At 36.2% G+C, this 19,573-nt stretch overlaps 1 protein-coding gene across 2 annotated transcripts in view; it reads right to left on the bottom strand.

The window, feature by feature from the left end:
- Positions 1–19,573, bottom strand: part of DYM (dymeclin) — a 601,776-nt gene that overhangs the window by 113,095 nt on the left and 469,108 nt on the right. The gene's annotated exons all lie outside the window — the stretch shown is intronic.

Below are 19,573 nucleotides of genomic sequence, written 5' to 3'. Positions count from 1 at the left end.
GAAAGGGAATAACAGAAGATGAAAGTCAAATCCACACTGTCCCATTCCCCACCAACTCTCATCTTCCTCTTCCTTCAACGGATGAGTGCAGCAGGAGACAGAAGATTTGAGGTCAAAGGGAAGGTTGTTGCTCTTTGCCTTGAGGCATTCCACATCCCCATCAAGAGATTGGGAAGGTAGCAAAAGGTGGATATTGCCATGTGCTGGCACAGATGAAAGCTGCTGCTTTGGGGCATATGGAAACGCCAAGCCCCTTCCCTCAGGGGGCATGCTGTATCCAGCAAGAAGGCACAAGGCACAGAGTCAGAGGCAGGAACATTCAATAATTAGTCAGGAGAACTGAGGTTTAATCCTGCTGCTACCATTTTCTAGTTGTATGGTCTTAATTAAATCACTTTGGCCTCACTTTTCTCATCTGTAAAATAAAGGGATTAGGTTAAATGATTTCTAAAATCTACGTTAGCTTTAAAATTCAAGGAGTCAATCAACAAATATTTCTTAAGCATACTGTATGGCATGCATACTGTAGTATATGCTATCCTGGAGCAAAAAAACCAAAACAGTTCGTTGCCCTTGAGGAGCTAACATTACAATAGGGAAACAACTGTAGCAATAGAAATAAATACAACATATATACAAAAATAAATGAGTGGTAATACTTTTTATGCTAGGGGCAGAAACACAAGTAGCTGGAGAAAAGAGGAAAGGTCTGAAAGAGGAGGTAGTGCTTCTTCTACAATGCAGAGGGGTAGTGTATTTGAGGCAGGGAGGTGGTTTGTGCAAAGTCAAAGAGACAGGATCTGCGTTTTTGCGTATGAGGAACAGAAAGCAGACCAGTTCAGCTAGAAGACTGTTAGGACAGCATGAAGGGGAATAATGTCTAAGAGGCCCAGAAAGGTAGGGATGGAATCAGATTGGAAAGGGCTGTAGTTGTCAAACAGAAGATAATAACCTACAGGGGTTCAGAATCACTGTTCTGTGTAGACTAAATATGGCTTCACTTTTAAAACTATGGCACTACTGGAGCTTTTTGAGTAGAGAAATCACATGTTCAGATCTATGCTCCAGAAATATTACTTTAGTAGCTGTGTGAAGGATAGACTGGAAAGGGAAATAACTTGAGGCTAGGAGAGTATTACAAGAGTCCTGGCAAGAGGTGAGGGGGCTTTAAAAAGAGTAGTGGATATGCAAAGAGATATGTAAGAGATGTCATGGAGACAAAATCAACAACTGTTATATACCTAGAGGACATAAAAAAGAATCTGAAGAGACAAAGAGTGTGGTATATGGGGCCAGGCAGGGCACTGGTGATTTCAATAGAAATTAAGCAATTAGGAAGCAGGGAGGAGTAGATTTTGGGGGAAAGATAATTAGTTTTATTTCAGATATACTGAGTTGAGAAGAGTAGAACAATTTATAATGCTAAATAAAACTATTAATTATCATATGGGAGTAAGTCACAACAATTAACCTTTTTTTTAAAAAAAAAAAAAATACTACTATTACTACCACACTGCTACTACTACTGGGGCAGCTAGGTGGTGCAGTGGATAGAGCATCAGTGCAGGAGTCAGGAGGACCTGAGTCCAAATCTCACCTCAGACACTTGACACTCACTAGCTAGCTATGTGACCTTGGGCAAGTCACTTAACCCCAACTGCCTCATCCTGGGTCATCTCCAGTCATCCTGATGAGTATCTGGTCACTGGATTCAGATGGCTCTGGAGGAGAAGTGAGGCTGGTGACCTGCACAGCCCTCCCTCACTCAAAAACAAAGTCAAGTGCAAGTCATGCCATTATTTCTGATGGCACGGTCTTCTTTGGCAACGAAGGACGAAGACACTACTACTACTAATCTGGTTGCTGGCTCAACAGGCAGATTCCTTAAACACCTTTATTTTTAATTTGACTTAGCTCTTTGATTTTGTTTTGCTGTCACACACACTAGACAGTTTGTGTGGAAGAGTTTCTTATGAAATTTCTCTTTTTTTAAAAATAAAAGGCAACTCAGTACTGGCTAAGAAACAGAGGGGTAGACCAGTGGAATAGGTTAGGTACTCAAGACATTGTAGTCAATGAATATAGGAATCGACTGTTTGATTGAACCCAAAGACACCAGCTTCCAGGATAAGAAATCACTGTTTGACAAAAATTGCTGGGAAAATTGGATAACAGTGGCATAGACCAATGCCTGACACCATATACCAGAATAAAGTCCAAATGGACACATGATCTAGGTATTAAGATTGATACCATAAACAAATTAGGGGAGCAAGGAATAGTGTATTTGTCATATTTATGGAGAATGGAGAAATTTTTGACCAAACAAGAGAGAGACAACATTATGAAGTACAAAATGGATAATTTTGTTTACATTAAACTGAAAAGTTTTTGCACAAACAAACCCAATGCAACCAAGATTAGGAGGGAAGCAGAAAACTGGGAAAGAATTGTTACAACTAGTGTCTGTGATAAAGGCCTCATTTCTAAAATATACAGAGAACTGATTCAAATGTTCAAGAATACAAGTCATTCCTCAATTGAGAAATAGTCAAAGGATATGAACAGGCAATTTTCAGAGGAAGAAATTAAAGCTATTTATAGTCATATGAAAAAATGCTCTAAATCACTATTGACCAGAGAGATGCAAATCAAAACAACTCTGAGGTACCACATCACACCTATCAGATTGGCTAACATGACAAAACAGGAAGATGATAAATGTTGGAGAAGATATGGGAGAGTTGGAACACTAATTCGTTGTTGGTGGATCTGTAAGGTGATTCAACCGTTCTGGAGAGCAATTTGGAACTTCGCCCAAAGGGCTACAAAAATGTGCATACCCTTTGACTCAGTTATATTGCTTCTGGGACTGCATCCCAAGGGGATCATAGAAATGGGAAAGGGTCCCACATGTACAAAAATATTTCTAGAAGCTCTCTTTGTGGTGTTCAAAAACTGGACATCAAGGGGATGCCCATCAATTGGGGAATGGCTGAACAATTTGTGGTATATGAATGTAATGGAATACTATTTTGCTATAAGAAATGATGAACAGGAAGACTTCAGAGAGGCCTGGAAAGACTTATATGAACTGATGCTGAGTGAAAGGAGCAGAACCAGGAGAACTTTGTACATACCAACAACCACAGTGTGTGAGGAATATTTCTGGTAGACTTAGTACTTCACTGTAATTCGAGGAATTCCCAATGGACTTGAGGCAAAATGCCTTCCACATCCAGAAAAAGACCTGTGGAACTGGATCACAGAATGAAGCAGACCATTTTCTTCTGTATTGTGTTTTGTTTTATGGTTTCTCCCATTCATTTTAATTCTTCTATGCAACATGACTAAGTTTAAAATGTATTTAATAGGAACGTTATGTGTGGAACCTATATAAGATTATACACCATCTCAGGGAGGGAGGGGGAAGGAAGTGGAGGGGGGGAAAATCTAAGATATATGGAAGTGATTGTAGAACACTGAAAACAAAATAATTTAATAAAATTTTTTACAAAAAAATCCCCCCAAAACAAAAAAAATTAAAAATAAAAGGCATTGCTGATCTATTGGGGAAAAAACCTTTAAAATATGTTTAAAACTATTTAAAAGTAAAATTGAAATTCTTTACCAATAACTATGGGGATCAACGTTTTTAATTTGGCCACTAGATCTTATTCAATCTCTGACATATATTAAAGTCTACCTAGTGAGCCTAAGTGAAAGGGTTTTCATCAACTTGTGGAATAACTATTTCCTAAATTATAGATGAACTATGAAAAGTTTTAGATTTCAAGTGGTATAAAACTGATAAGTGCATTAGTGGTAAAAAAGAAAAGTTTTTATTGAATAGGGGGAAAGGAGGAACTCTTTAAAACTTGTTCTTATAGTTTTAGGTCGTATTAGATTTACAGAGACACTGAAAGGTAGGGCTTAAAACCCCTACCCTTCATATAAACCACCCTAAGCAGAAGAATGGTACCTATGAACTCCTGCCCGATATACAGATCGATAGTAGAGAGTCATTTTCCACCAGATACAACTAACTCAGTCTTATTTTAAAAACAAAACCAAAGTTTATCTTAAAAAAAAAAAAACTACCCATTTTCAAAGAAAAACTGCCAGCACTTCTAGTACATACAAAAAAATACACACACACACACACACACACACATATATCTACAGAAAAAGCCAGCAAATATGCTGGTTAAAAGAATACCTGGGAGGTGGGAGTGAAAGGCAAAGAGGAAGGGAGGGAAAAAAAGAAACATTTGACTTATAAATTTTAGAAAAGTACATTAAACAGTCATCCTTTTTATTATTATTTGGATGTATTTTTATAAAAGCTGGTAAAAACAGAGTCAAATATAGCATTTCAAATTTCATCTGCTCCTTCTAAACACAGGTAAAATTATTTACACGGTTTTTATAAAAATAAAATTGGAGTAATAATCTTATTTCCCTGTTAACAGCAGCTAAGATATAAATAAAAAATGAGACCCAAAGTTAAAAAAAAAAGAAATACATTGTTTGAACTGCCACTTTATTAATTTTACTACTTTGATTTATTTCTATCTAGTCTATGCAATTCTGTATCTTAATACGGTATTAAGGACATACATTTATTCTGTAGGAGTGTATTACCATAAAACTATCAGTGCTTCTGGACACATTAAAAAAAGCACAATGCTTTTGGTAAAATCAAGGAGTACAAGTATCAATTTTGTTATCCTCCTTTTAAAACATACTAACACCCGCCAATCTGTAAAATGGGCATTTTGGACTTCTTCAATTGTTTCTCCCCCTAAGAATATGAACCAGAATCTTTTGTGGTAAGAGTGAAGATAATATCAAGTCTCTCAATTTTAAATTAGAACATATAAATGTCACACAATGCTATAAAGAACTGGCCCCCTCCCACTTATAAATACTTCCTTAAATAGTTATAGGAGATTAAAGTACTGGGGGGAAAACAACACAAATATTGGCAGGTTTCAAGAATATAGCACATCCAGCTAATTGACAAATATCAATAAGAATTAAATCAAAGAACTGTCATATTAAGAACTCCATGATTTTGTGTTGCATGCATATCACGCAAGAACTCATACTGCAGAACAAGCTTAAATGAGTTTGGGGAAGAATTGTTCATCAGTACCCCTCAGTCTGGGCAAGGATAAGTTGTAAGCTGCATCACTGGGAAGAACTCTTGAATCAGTGAGATCACAGATTCATTTTAGAATTTAAGCTTCTTTAAATCTTTATGCAAATGCCTGTGAAACTGTATTAGGAAAGAATCACATAATTTAGCCTCTCCCCCAAAGGAATATCCATTATGACATATGAGACAATTTGTTGTCCAGTCAGTCTCTCCTTGAAGACTTCCAAGGTGTCTGGGGCAGGGAAATCCACCATCTCCTAAGGCAACCTATTCTATTTTCAGAAAACAATTGTTAGGAATAATTTCTTGAAATAAAACTTTAATTTCCCTCCTTCTGCCTTCTATCCTTTGCTCCTTATTTTGCCCTCTGGAGTCAAATAGAACAAATCTATCCAACCCCTTTTTACACATGACACCCCTGTCTACACATGATGAAGCTCCTGAATTCCAGTCCATTTCTCTTTCTACAACATGGCAAGGCTGGTCAACATTAAAGAAGCTGTTTATGTCCTACTGCTTATTGTTTGCAATTATGCAGATACAATCTGTAAAATCTGTCCGCAGTGTGACCAGGTGAGTAACGGTACCTTCATTATGGGCATATGAGTTGGGGGAGGGAATCAATAGGCTTTAGTTAAAAGCATAATGAACAGATCATCATATTTCTTTCTACGTTAATCTACTTTTTAAAGTTAATTTTCATTAACGCTCAATTAAACATAGGAACCTTAAAGAATACTATTCAAGAAAGGCTTATTAACTACTTAGCATTATTAAGTATCTACTATTAGAACTCTTAAGTACTAATTGGAGGCACACACACATGCATTCATGCACAAACACACACACATAATTTCCTTCAAGAAGCTTACATTTCATTGGTGGTTTGGAGGGCATCCCCTTGATGTCCAGTTTTTGACCACCACAAAGAGAGCTGCCGTAAATATTTTTGTACATGTGGGACCCTTTCCCATTTCTATGATCCCCTGGGGATGCAGTCCCAGAAGCAATATAACTGAGTCAAAGGGTGTGCACATTTTTGTAGCCCTTTGGGCGAAGTTCCAAATTGCTCTCCAGAGTGGCTGGATGCGCTCGCAGCTCCACCAACAGTGGTAATGGGTGAGAATAATGGGTGCTGTATTTAAAGAAGATATATAAAGAGCATAAGAGTTAAATGCATATGCATTAGTAAGTAGAAACTTGCGGGGAAAAGTGTGACCTATGTTCAGACTGATGAAAAACATATTAACAGCTTCCTTGATAGTCCTTAACTGTTATTAATCAGTGCTTGATTTATTGCTGGTTAATGCCCAAGTGTGGATGAAATTCTCCTTACACTCATTATGAACCCTTAAATTGGAGCTGGACTCTTCCCAGGACAGCTCTGGGACTTTCATCCAGGTTGGCATTAAAGTGCCTTTCAGGTTGTTTCCCTACCTCAGAGCTACAATCATTTTATTCCCCGTGCTTACGTTATTAAAGCTAATTAAGAAGGAAAGTCATAGCCTTTAAATCAGATGGAAGACCTATATATCTGACTATCTCTCATCTTTTGCATTCCCTCTCATTCATAGAAAAGAGATATTAAAGTAATATAGTACCTCTCTGTGTCATTCTATTGTGTATTTGGGCAAAGAACACTACAATTAATAATGGAAAAACTAAGTCTGCCACCTTACTTATGCTCATTCTAATACCTACAGAAATGCATGATGAGCTCCTGCAAGTTTCAGAAATGGCAGGCTGACTGCATTAGGCTCATTGCTGAACTGGTTAAGGACAGAAGTCACAAACAGGTTTCTTTAAGCCATCATGGGTGGCTTAGGAGACCTGATGAGACCATGGTCTAAGAAAATATGAACTGTCAGAACTTACATGGCAGAATGCTGGGAGGAAGTTGAAAAGTAAGGGGAAAGATGGATAAAGTTTAAGAAATACAGACGGTAAGAAAGAAAAAAGGTGGAAGAGAATTTTTTGAATTAGAATAGAGACAAACGAAGGCTACAAATGAAGATGAAATATTAACAATCTGGGAGAAAATAAAACCCATGCCACCTAGCTAGATAAGTCCTCAAAGAAAACTATGTTACTATATATGGTAACACATGTGTATGTATATATAAAGCATAGATACATACGTATGACACTGTTGACATCAACAGGACCATATATATGTGTGTGCATGTGTATATGTATGGAGACACACAAACTTAGGTGGGAAACGAGACCTTTTTACCTAAAATACCACAGCTTTCTTTTATGTTTATGTTGCTCCAGGAATAAAATGACATTATAGATATAATTTGTCCCTCAGTTTCAATATATCTAATGGCATGTACCGTTATTGCTATAAATGCACTGGCTTCCACATCTTATTCTTAAAAAATAGCTATACATTCTTTGCCAGAACACTTACCGACCTGATTTTATGGAACAAATGGGGATGACAGGAATGAGAAATGTCACTGTTTTTCAGTTTCCATGTTAACAACTTAATTTAATTTTATACTAGATCATTTTCAGTCCCCATAGATGAAAGCTGTTTTTAGTCATGTATGAGAGAAAATTACTACTAAAAGCTACTGGCTGATGAATGAAATTAATTCTTTGGTTAAAACAGAGCTGGAAGAAAAAAGTCCAACCAACATGTGAGGATTTTGTATATTAAAAAAACATGAAACCTCAAATGAATAAATTTCAGTAAAAACAAATGTTTAACTATTTTCCCCCCATGTTGTCATCTGCAGTACTTGTTAATAAAGGATATTTATACATTCAATTATGGCCAAGATGATGGGCTTCAGAATTCTGCTGGTGGGCATTTCAGAAAATTTGGTGATATCTTAACCAATATAACATCAATTAAGGAATACATACACATTTAATCTTTTTAATAAATTTGTTGACATCAATAGGATCTTTTCTGTTGCAGTATCTGAAAGACAATTCTTTTATATCAAAATATTGATTCCTCATTTCTCTGGCATAAATATGAAATCTCATAGACATAATTCTACTTTGTCTTAGCACTCATTACTCTAATTGATGCACCTTTGAGAATTATATTATGTATTTATATATATATTATGTAGTCTATATTTTTAGGGATTGAAGGAGTTTGATTTAAATATTCTTAGAGTTAGATCCATAAATAGTTCTTCTGACAACTAAACTCTAGCTTCAGAGGTCTACTGTAGATATTTTTCCTAGTCACTTCTTAGATGTAGCTTCTTTAAACATACAGAAGCAATACCAGGTTTGTGGTGTTAGTCATCATAGAAAATGATGTGGTTGGAATCGAAACTAAAGACATTTTATAAGAAACCAGCTTTATCCTGACTGAATGCTGGGTAGCAACTTCCTTATGTTATTCTTGAAAGTTTATTTAGAAAAAAAAAAGACAAACAGAACTTAAGATTATTTAAAATTGGAAAGTAACAAAATCTTAGTGCTCTGTCCAAGACACTTCTAATTGATGAGTACTTGATATGTTAATTTAGATCTCCAGTGTAAACCCTCAAGTTACAACATTCTTTCTTCTACAAGATTTTATTATTTTCTAGTTATTACCCATATCTATGTGCTATGAAAGATATGAATTTCACAGAATGAAACATATAGTTTTATCCAAGCTGAGAGAAATAATTCTATATTTACAGGCTTAATAAATATGTAAATCTTGAATAGTAAAGAACTCAGTCCCCATCTACTCAATCAGAACTCAGCATCTTTGTCCAGAATTTAATCTCAAACATTTCAGGTACAAATTTTCAAACATTTGTAAGATCCTTTGAAGTAAGAAAGGTTTATCCTTCTTAGCACCCCAAGTAGGTAATCAGCACAAAGCAAGTGCTTAATAACTAATTGTTGAATAGAATCCATTTCTATTAGGATCTTGCTCTTTCTTCCTTTACAACATCCTCTTCATGCAATTTCTTCTCTCCCTTCACACCCGTTACACCTTAGTTCAGCCTTTATCATTTCTTGACTAGATGATTGCAACAGCTTTCTAAATGGTCTCACTGACACCAGTCCATCTTGCATACCATTGTCAAAGCTATTTTCCTTATGGACACATCTGATCATGTGATTCCTCTATTTTATCAGTTCCAATGATATTTTTATTGCCTTTGGGATAAAACATAAACTCTTCTGTTTAACTCTGAAAGCTCTAGACAATTTCCCCTAACCTATCTTTACAGGTACATGGAACATTACTCTTACTTTTGAAATCTAAGTTCCAGCCAAAATGGCCTTCCTTCTTCTGCATATAAGACTCCTCAATTTTAATTTTCCACCTCCATGTCTTTGCATTGACTATTCCTCACAAGTGCAATGCCTTCCCTCCTTACCGCCACCTTCTAGCATCTCTGTCTTCCTCTAATGCAGCTCCTCCTCCCAAACTACCTTGTACTTAACTATTTCATACTTACTAATTTTATATTTATGCTGTATGTATTTTTATATGTACTTGTATCTCATTAGAATATAAGCTCACTGCAAGTAGGGACTACTTTATTCTTTATATTTGTATCCTCAGTGTCTAGTACACTAGTTAGCATATACATAGTAGACCCTTAAATCCCTGCTGATTGGTTGACTAACATGAAGGTGCATTTTTATAGTTAAAAATCACCACTACTAATTCAGTGCTATTATTCAAGGAGCCAGAAGTTATTAATTCAAAGCTAAATGCTATTTTATCATTCATTCATTCATTTATGGGCAATCAGAACTTTTGCTGCATAAGTTACTTCCTGTAAGTTGGGTACTTGTATAACTACATTAGTGACTTAGTGACCTTGATCAATTGTCATTGCAGTGTCTGAAAATGTACACAAAAGAATTCACTTCCTGAGGAGTAATTTATGTGCTAGAAGATTTTGATTCAGTAGGAAAACCCACGTAAAAGTTGCTTCTTGCTAAAGACATTAAGACAAATAAAATACAGTAACTCATTAATATTTAGATTTGCCAAATTTCATAAGGTATTTTGCCTTTATACTAAAGAGTATTCCCTTTTCAGTACTTACAACTCCACAGTATGAACAAAGCCCAGATTAAAGAGCCTTTTCAGCAAATTCACTTCCCTTTTCTCTTTCAGCTTATTTTACTAGTCAAAAAAAAAAAAAAGGGAAAAAAGGCCCAAGACAAAGTGATCACATTTTCAGATGTCACTGATGGCTCTTCTCTACATGTTGGCAATGTAAACCCCCACACACTCTATACCAACCTGTAATATAGTATCAAATAGACAAGCTGGCACTTGCAGGAATACGTTACCTTGTTAACAGCATTCACAATTGCTGCTCTCATTATCTAAACTTCCTTTTCCTCTTTAGAAGGAATTTATATAGTTAAATGGTTTCAAATCATTTATTTTTAGGTACTTTAAGAGAAGCATATGTATCTTATTTGTATTAGTTTTGGGAGGATTCCAAGAGAGTTGTCTAAATTTCCTGCATTTTCAGCAGAAAATAATACCTTCAAAAAAATTAATGGGACTTTGCCAAGAAGGGGGAAAAGAAGCAAGAGGAAATGCACAAGAAGGCCCCTTTTAAAGTTAATGCACAAATGGCCTCCAAAGTCAAGCATTTGGTGCTAGAGCTCTGTTATCTGTGGGTTACTAATTTGCTGTCACGTAAGCTGCACTGTCCTGCGGCTGTCTTACTCCAAAACAGGCCTATATGTCAACCATGAGACTGGGCTTCTGTAAGGAAGAAGTTGTTTTATATTTCATGCAATGCCACATTTGAGGAATGAGCCCCATTGCCTAATTGAGATAATGAAGGTTGTCTGAATAATGTGTAAGGGAAAGGGAACTATATCAGATAGAGGGCCTTCTGATTTTATTAATCTCTCCCTCTATTACCATATTTCTTGTGCCATAAAAATACCCATTTGTGGAAAGATTCAAAAATCTGTTCTGTTTCTCCCTTCCTATCATTCTGTTTGTGGCTCATCAGACTAAATAAGAACTTTGAGAAAGAAAGTCTGTCATCTAGATGGTAGGAGAAGCTATTTCATTATAAGGGAGTCAAACTACTCATGACCTGGCTAACTTATTTTAAATACCTTATATTTCTCTCAAGAAAATTGGTGAGTTTTATTATTGTTGTTCAGTTGTTTCAGTCACATATGACTCTTCATGACCCCATTTGAGGTTTTCTTGACAAAAATACTGGAGTGGTTTGCCATTTCCTTCTCCAGCTCATTTTATAGATGAGGAAATTGAGGCAAAGAGGGTTAAATGATTTGCTTAGGGTCACACAGTTTGTGAGGACAGATTTGAACTCAGGAAGATGAGTCCTAGTTCTAAATCCTGATTCCACAAAAAATGTGCAAATGTTTTTTATCCAAGGAGCTAAATTAGCGAATTCATGTTCAAGAAAAGACACTACAAGAGCATGGGAAAGCCTTTCTAAATAGTTCAGATTTTGACATTGAAGAAATTAGAGTATTTGTAGCTACATGTGCAATCCTCTTTTTCTGTTCTGTTTTGTAAATAGAAATGCTCATCTTATTTGGTGTTGGTTAAGAATTAAAAAAAATTAAATTAACAAAACAAGAAAGAATTTATACGAGACAGATCCCATAAATGTAAAACATGTGATAAAGTATTCTCTTAGCACTCAAATGTTATAAAGTATCAAAGAATTCACAACAGAAAGTATGACTGCAATTAATGTGGGAAAACTGCAATTTCTTCTCAATCTTCAGAAAACCTCAGAGACTTAACACAGTAGGAAGCACCTCCCGAATTTTATTTTACAATCAATGAAAAATCTACCTTCTCTTGCTCCTATCTCCCACTCTCCCTATTTACAGGCATGTATAAACCAATTCTCTTATTGCTCATGTTCACAAAAGATGTAGGTGTTTATTTTGAAAAGATGAATCTTTTAGAAAAGAAGATAAAAAGAATCATTCTTCAACTCAAGTTGGATGCCACCCACTAACATTCTATAGGAAAAGTCTGCCCAGGAGGGATGGGAATTTCACAAGAATGTAATTCTGAAGACACAAAGAGAAAAAAAAATTTGATGTGGAGAAAAAAAGATAAGTTGTTTTAAGAGACCAGTATAGATGCACAGGGAACTCATTAACCAAATAACATGTATAATTTATTCTTTTAAAAAATGCAAGTTGTACAAAATAGAGATTCATGGTTTCCTATAAGAAACCTCTTTTGTGTTCTGCTGCGTATATGGAAATCCTACTTTGGTGTGTGTGTTTTAGTTCAGAATAAAAAAAAATAAGGAAATGTCTAGAAGACTAAAAAAAGAGTGAGTAATGAAGGATGAAAATAAGTGTGACAGAATCCTCCTTTAAGAAAAATGGTGAAAATTTTCCTCACAGTCTAGGAGAAGCATCACACATAAATTGCAAATGAACATACCCACATTAAATTAATGGAACATCAGCAAGGGAACTACAAAGTCAATAATAAAAGCTGTTTAAATTCACACAAAGTGAGAAACAAGCTTGAAAATTAGAGAATATCTGAGCATCATGTATGCAAATGGTTCTTGCTGTTCGTCCTTTCTTCTCAAAGAGGACCATGACATCAAGAAGGTGAAGCCATGACTTGCAAGTGAATTGTAGTTAAGTGAGGGAGGGCTGTGTAAAATCACCAGCCTCACTCTCTCCTAAGGAGCCATCTGGATTCAATGGCAAGATATAGATCAGGAATTTATAGGACATAGTAAAAAGAATGAATTTTTGCTTGACTTTTTAGACACTTTTTGGTCCTAGGAAGATGTTATTGGGAACTCCTACTTCCAAATCATCTTTTATTTGTTGTGAAGATTTGAGTTGTGAAGTTAAATAATCGTAAATTCATATTATGTCATGAATCTAATCAATAAGTGAGAGGAAATAATTGCAAATATTTCTATAATACATTAAGATTTTCAGAGGGCTTCCCATATATTATTGTCTGATCCTCACAACAACTGTGAGATAGATGTTACGGGAATTATATGTATATATACATATACATATTTACACTTGAGCAAACTGAGGCTCAGAGAATTACACGAATTGCTCCAAACCATGAGGTTATTTAGTGTTACATTAGACTATTACCCTTAACTCCAAATAAAATTCTCTTTCCACTATACCATGCTGCCTCGATGTATGTATATCACTACTGCCAGATAAACTACAATTAATTAAATCACTTGAACAATTAAATAAACCAAATAATTAAACAAACTAACAGATAATAAAATTGAGAAAATTAAACAAACAAATAATAGATTAATTAAATAACTAAAGACTTACAAAGAAATTTAAGAGTAAAATTGAGGAATTGTTATTCAAAATGTGTAAGATGTAAATATCAGAGGATAATATGTATTCTTAATAACTTATTCACAGCAAAGGTTCTTGGGATAACACTCATGGCTAGGGGTCATACCTAAGGAAGAATTCCTACAAGGGATATTCCAGTAACAAAAACAGAAGGATGTGTTTTGAAACGTGTAGCAAAGTAAATAATAAGATCTAGGTAGAATAAGATAAAGTCATATACTAGGAATCACAATTGCATTGAAAAAGGAATCTATACTCATTCCCTTTACTTTTTCACCTCCCTTTCCAATTATTACTTTTCAAACCCTTGCAATCTATTCCCAAACCATTCCTCAGTTCTTCAACTTTCCACCTTTGCCCTGTTGGCTACACCTTTCTCCTTAGATGCTCTCCTTCTTGGGTTTTTGTAATGCTTTTCTGTTCTGACTGTCCTTCCACCAATTTGGTTGCTCCTTCTCAGGTTTGGTTTTTTTTTTTTAATTGAATCACTATCCACATTTCACCTCAAGAGTATACACTAGGGTTCTGTACCAGAACTTGTTCTCTCTCTTTTCTCTCTTGGTGATTTTATCAATTAACACAGGTTCAACTATGATCTTTATGCAGAGGACTCCCAGAAAGCCCCAGTCTATCTTCTGAATCTTAGCACTAAATCACCAAATGCCTATCATATTTAGATCTCATACTGGCTCTAATACAGTCATCTCAAGCTGGACATGCTCCAAACAGAATTCACTGTCCCCTTTCCTTCAGTACCACCTCTCTTTCTTTGGTGTTACAGTGTAAGAACTGGAGTCAGGAAGATCTTAAGTCCAAACCTGACCTCGGACACTTAATAGTTGGGTGACCTGGACAAGTCACTTAATCACTGTCTGTTTCAGTTTCCTCATCTGTAAATTGAGGATAATAATAGCAGCCACCACCCAGGGTGGTTGTGAGGATCAAATGAAATAATATTTACAAAGTACTGTGCAAACCTTAAAGCACTATAAGTACTACTTACTATCATTATCATAATTATCATTATTATCCCTAACTTTCCTATTTCTGTAGAGGGCACCACAATTTTTCCAGTCATTCAGACTTACCTCAGAAACAGAGGACTATAGATGCAAATCCAGAAAGGAACTTAGAAATCATCTAATCTAACCCTTTTATTTAAAAAATCCAGTTGTATTTTCAGCTCCAAATTCCCCCTTTTACTTCTTTCCTCTCTTCCCAATGAAATAGCAAGAAAAGAAAAATCTATAAAAAACATGTATAGACAAGTAAAACATATTCTTGCTTCAGTCATATAAAAAAATTCAATTTGCCCTTTGAGTCTATCTCTTTCTATCTGAAGGTGGATACCGTGTCTCATCATGAGTCCTCTTGGACTATGGCTGGTCTTTATGTTGACTTGAGTTTCTCAATCTTTCCAAGTTATTTTTACAACAGTGTTGTTATAGTATAACATATTCTCCTGGTTTTGATTTCACTTTGCATCAATTCGTGTAAGTCTTCCCAGGTTTCCCTGAAACCATCTCCTTCACAATTTCTTACAATGTAATAGTATTTCATTATGTAAATATACAACTTGTTTAGTCATTACCCAATTGAAGGGTATCCTCTCAGTTTCCAATTCTTTGCCATCATGAGAAGACCAGCTGTAAATATTTTTGTACATGTGGGTTCTTTTCTTTTATCTTGTTGGGGTATAGACTGAATAAGTATATGCACAGTTTAATAGCTTGTGGAGCATAGCTTCAAATTGCTTTCCAGAATGACTGGATTGGTTAACAGCCCCACCAACAGTCTATTAATGTACTTGCTTTCCCATAGTTCCTACAGCTTTCATTTATCATTTTTATTTTTGTCCTCTTTGACAATTTGATGAGTATGAGGGAGTGCATCAGAGTAGCTTTAATTTACATTTAATTATTAATAATTTAGAACTTTTAGTTTTGGAGGCAATTGGGCTTAAGTGACTTGCCGAAGGTCACATAGCTAGTGAATATCTGAGGTCAGATTTGAACTCAGGTCTTCCTGACTCCTGGGCCAGTGTGCATTCTTTTTCTTATAGCTTTTGATGGTTAGGATTTTTTTTCTTCTGAAAACTGCCCATTCATGTCCTTTGACCAAAGGATTGATTGGGGAATGCTTCTTATTCGTATAAATTTGAATCCGTTCCCTAAGTACTTGGAAGTGAGAACTTTATCAGAGAAACTTGCTGCAAAGATTTTTCTCAACTTTTTATTTCTCATTTTAGAGCTTTTTTTTGTTCAAATACTTTTAATTTTTATGCAATCAAAATTGTTCATTTTATCTCCTATTAACCTTATAAAACTCTTGTTAGGTCATGAGCTCTTTCCCATCTGACAGGTAATTTTTTTCCATTTTTGTTCTCGTTTTCAATTGTGCCTGACTCTCTGTGATCCTATTTGGGGCTTTCTGGGCAAAGATGTTGGAGTAGTTTGCCATTTCTTTCTCTATTCATGTTACAGATGAAGAAACTGAGACAGAGTATCTGAAGCCAGATCTGAATTCAGGAAGATGAATCTTCCTCACTCTAGGCCTGGCACTCTATCCACTGTGTCACCCCGTTGCTCATTTGTTTATGATATCATGCTTTATGGATAAATCATGTACCCATTTAGTGCTTGTCTTGGTATGCGGTGTGAGATGTTGAACTATACTTAGTTTCTTCTTTCTAGTTTTCCTAGCAGTTTTTCTTGAATAGTTAATTTTTGCCCCTTTACCCCAATTTTACAGATGAAGAAACTGGGCCCCAGGGAGGTTAAATGACTTGCTCATGGTTACATGGGTAGGAACTGGCAGAGCTAGGATTTAAACACAGGCCTTATGACTTCAAATCCATTGCAACATGTTGTCCCCTTCATTATACTATAACTCTTCCTTCATTATACTATAACTCTTCCTTCCTCCTCACCTCTCATGTTCAATCAGATGCCAAATCATTTCAAGTGAAACTGTTCAATGTTAACATCTATCCCTTTCTCTCCATTCACATAGCTACTTTCTCAGTTCAGGCCTTCATCACCTATTGCCTGGATTACACCAAGAGCCACTTAATTCATCTTATAACCAGTCTCTCCCTTCTTGAATGAATCCTCTACACAGCTACCAAAGTGATGTCCCTAAAGCATAGGTCTGAGATCTGACCATGTCACTTTCCTGCTCAAGAAGCTCTAGGGTTCTCTTTTGCCTTATAGTAAGACAAACAAAACAACTTGAAATCTGACTCCAAGACTCTTGAACATTCTACTTTTCTCACTATGTTCCAACCAGAGTGTTGTTCTCTGTGATGCAAGGTCTCACTGCCCATAGCCCTGTGCCTTCACACAAACTTTCCTGTAACAATGCCCTCTTCACCTCCACCTTGTGGGATTCTCTGGTGTCATACTTTCTCTTGGTTTTTCCAGGAAAAGCAGTATAGGCTAGTTTTTCCTTAAAAGACATGAAAACCATTTTTAAGACTCAACTAGTTTAGGGGAATAAACCACCAGCCTAGCTTCTTGGTAGCGTAAGTACAAAAGGCAAAAGAGAAAGAGGAAGGAAAAATCTTTCCTTAGGCTTTTGAGTGATGGTCCAGCATAGAGAGCACAGTGGAGGGGCTGAGGGGAATCAATGCTGTGTTCTTGCTGAGTAGCCTTTCTCTCTTTTTGTGAACTTTCAAAATGTTTCATTTTCCTCTGATTTCACGCTGAAGCACCAGATGACCAGCCTGAATCAGGCTTGGGTTGTAACATCTGGATTTCTTCAAGAGTGAGCTCAAGAACTAACTCCCGAGAGGCCTATCTTTATCTCCACGCCTGAAAAAGTTACTTTGTATTTGTTCATTTTAGTTTAGTTAAACTTTAACAGCTTAAAATTGCTAAGACTTTTGCAACACCCGAGTGAGATGATAGTCAAATTGAAGTTAATTGTTAGTGTACATTTTATTTTCTTCTAACCTACAGAAGTGTAAAAAATGCTATGCCTTTGTAGCTAGACATATTATGCTATTTCTAATATAATGCTTGGCACATAGTGGGTGTTTAAAAATCGTTTGTTAAATGAATGAATGAGTGTTGAAACTCTTAGGGAAAAGAGAATTGATACGGTATTTGGAATTATATACAAAATTAAAAATTATTAAGGCAAGCAAAAATGTTTAACGTGCAGCGTAGGGCAGCATCATTCTGATAGAACTAGGTTCTGTGTCAGATGGCCTGGGTTCTGCTCCCAGTTCTGCCACAACTGAACTGGGTTACCCTGGGTAGGTTATTTAACTTCTCTGATCTGTAGTCGTCTCTTCTGTCAAATAAGGAGGTCAGTCTCACTGGTTACTAATGTCCTAGTTAGGTCTAACAGTCTATGACTGCAGGTCCAACATAGAACTGTGCCTTAAGTATTCTGTGTAGTGGCTGGCACAGCCCATTTCATGATGACAACAAGAGATGCTGAGAAGAGATGATGCATAATTTGGGCCATGTCATTCTCCTGCTCAAGTAGCTCCAATGCCTCCTTCTAATCTTTGGATAAAATACCAACCTCTATATATGGCATTTAAAGTTCTTCACCATCAGATTCCTGTCTACCTTTCCAGACTTTCTGCATATTACTGTCCTTCATGTGTTCTGCATTTTAGCCAAAGTGACCTACTGGAAAAACTCATATGTGATAACCAATCTCTTATTTCTGCACTTTTGCATAAACTGTCTAAATGCCTTTTCCCCTCACTGCCATCTCTCAGCATCCCTAGATTCTTTCAAAGTCCAGGTTTCAGTACCACCTCGTATAGGAAGCCTTTTCTGATTTCTCTATCAGAGTGAATTTGAGATACTGCTAACAAATCAATCTGATCAGAACAGAGTTCATGAAGGAGAGTAAAATGAAATAAGGCTGAAAAGGTAAGTGGGCATCTCACTAATGCTGATCTGGCTGCAGGTAACTCACGGAGTACCATCTTTTTTTTTTTTTTTTTTTTATTATTAAATTTATTTATTTAACTTTTAACATTCATTTTCACAAAATTTTGGGTTACAAATTTTCTCCCCTTTTATCCCCTCCCCCCCCAAACACCAAGCATTCTAATTGCCCCTATGACCAATCTGCTCTCTCTTCTATCATCCCTCTCTGCCCTTGTCTCCATCTTCTCTTTTGTCCTGTAGGGGCAGATAGCTTTCTATACCCCTTTACCTGTTTTTCTTATTTCCTAGTGACAAGAACATTACTCAACAGTTGATCCTAACACTTTGAGTTCCAACTTCTCTTCCTCCCTCCCTCCCCACCCCTTCCCTTTGGAAGGCAAGCAATTCAATATAGGCCATATCTGTGTAGTTTTGCAAATGACTTCCATAATAGTTGTGTTGTATAGGACTAACTATATTTCCCTCCATCCTATCCTGTCCCCCATTACTTCTATTCTCTTTTGATCCTATCCCTCCCCATGAGTGTCGACCTCGAATTGCACTCTCCTCCTCATGCCCTCCCTTCTATCATCCCCCCCACCCTGCTTGTCCCCTTATCCCCCACTTTCCTGTATTGTGAGATAGGTTTTCCTACCAAAATGAGTGTGCACTTTATTCTTTTCTTTAGTGGAATGTGATGAGAGTAGACTTCATGTTTTTCTCTCACCTCCCCTCTTTATCCCTCCACTAATGAGTCTTTTGATTGCCTCTTTTATGAGAGATAATTTGCCCCATTCAATTTCTCCCTTTCTCTTCCCAATATATTTCTCTCTCACTGCTTGATTTCATTTTGTTTTAAAGATATGATCCCATCCTATTCAATTCACTCTGTGCACTCTGTCTCTATGTATGTGAGCGTGTATGCATGTGTAATCCCACCCAGTACCCAGATACTGAAATGTTTCAAGAGTTACAAATATTGTCTTTCCATGTAGGAATGTAAACAGTTCAGCTTTAGTAAGTCCCTTTTGACTTCACTTTGCTGTTCACCTTTTCATGGTTCTCTTCATTCTTGTGTTTGAAAGTCAAATTTTCTTTTCAGCTCTGGTCTTTTCATCAAGAATACTTGAAAATCCTCTATTTCATTGAAAGACCATTTTTTCCCCTGAAGTATTATAGTCAGTTTTGCTGGGTAGGTGATTCT

Source organism: Notamacropus eugenii, chromosome 4 (assembly GCF_028372415.1).
Source record: "Notamacropus eugenii isolate mMacEug1 chromosome 4, mMacEug1.pri_v2, whole genome shotgun sequence".
Taxonomy (NCBI): Eukaryota; Metazoa; Chordata; class Mammalia; order Diprotodontia; family Macropodidae; genus Notamacropus; species Notamacropus eugenii.
This window is presented reverse-complemented; position numbering and strand designations above follow the sequence as displayed.